The sequence below is a fragment of the Nanorana parkeri genome, unplaced genomic scaffold, assembly GCF_000935625.1.
Source record: "Nanorana parkeri isolate BGI_ZX_2015 unplaced genomic scaffold, ASM93562v1 scaffold2654, whole genome shotgun sequence".
Lineage (NCBI taxonomy): Eukaryota > Metazoa > Chordata > Amphibia > Anura > Dicroglossidae > Nanorana > Nanorana parkeri.
This window is the reverse complement of record NW_017308922.1, coordinates 24976-25953: the sequence shown is the minus strand read 5'-3', so window position 1 is coordinate 25953 and position 978 is coordinate 24976. Positions and strand designations below refer to the sequence as shown.

The window sequence follows — 978 nt, the reverse complement described above, 5'->3', positions numbered from 1 at the left end:
TCAAATGGGCGGAGCGAGCCGTGACGTCATGGCTCGCTCCGCCCATCTGTTGACTTTCAAACTGAATGTCATTTTTGTTAGTTTTCGTCAGATTCGGGTGGTCGTCTGCGGCGGGGCTTTTTTTATTTCGGCGGGTCGGCGGGGGTCCTGCATCCTGATCCTGACTCTGGATTACATCGATGGAGCCATTTTTTTATTTTTTTATTAAAGGAATAGTCAAAAATTGACTGTTTTTCCATTAAAGGATTTTGTCAAAAGTCTGGACTTTTTACTAACTATTTGATTTAACCCTTTAGTGAATGGGTAGGGGTACAAGTATCCCCTACCTCATTCACATGGGGGGGGGTGGCATCTGGGTGCCCCCTTATTTACAGGGGTACCCCGATGCAAATAAGCCCCCTTGCCCGCAGACCCCTACAACCACCGGGTCAGGGTTGTGGGGAAGAGGCCCTTGTCCCCATCGGCATGGGGACACCCTCCCAATGCCAAAGGGAACGTGGTCTTGTAAGGCGCAGGGAGGGGGGGCGCTTGATCATTCCCCCCCATGTCCTGCCCTGCCGGGCCAGTGTGCAGATCAAGGGTCTGGTAGGAATGTTAGGGAGGACCACACAGTTTTTGGGAGCTGGGGATCCCCCTTAAAATTCCTACCAGACCTAAAGGGCCTGGTATGGATTTTGGGGGGAACCCTACGCACTTTTTTTTAAAAAAAAAAAATGTAAATTTTTTTTCTAATGTCATTTTGCTGCAACGAAATTTCGGCCAGACTACCGCTAACAAATTTTTCCAAATCCGAATCCCGAAACGAATTGAATTTCGGACCCGAATCACGAAAAATGAAATAAAGCAAAATCCGAATCAAAACGAAACAATTTTTTCGCCAGCGCGCGTGTCTAAGATCTGTACAATGTATAGAACCTGCTGCAGCAAAACTGACATTTCTAAAGAAAAAAAAAAGGAAATTTTTTTTTTTTTTTTTTA

At 46.0% G+C, this 978-nt stretch overlaps 1 protein-coding gene across 2 annotated transcripts in view; it reads left to right on the top strand.

Moving 5' to 3' along the window:
- The window catches only part of LOC108802082 (voltage-gated potassium channel subunit beta-3), a 52088-nt gene that overhangs the window by 41816 nt on the left and 9294 nt on the right, over positions 1-978 (top strand). The window lies entirely within an intron of this gene.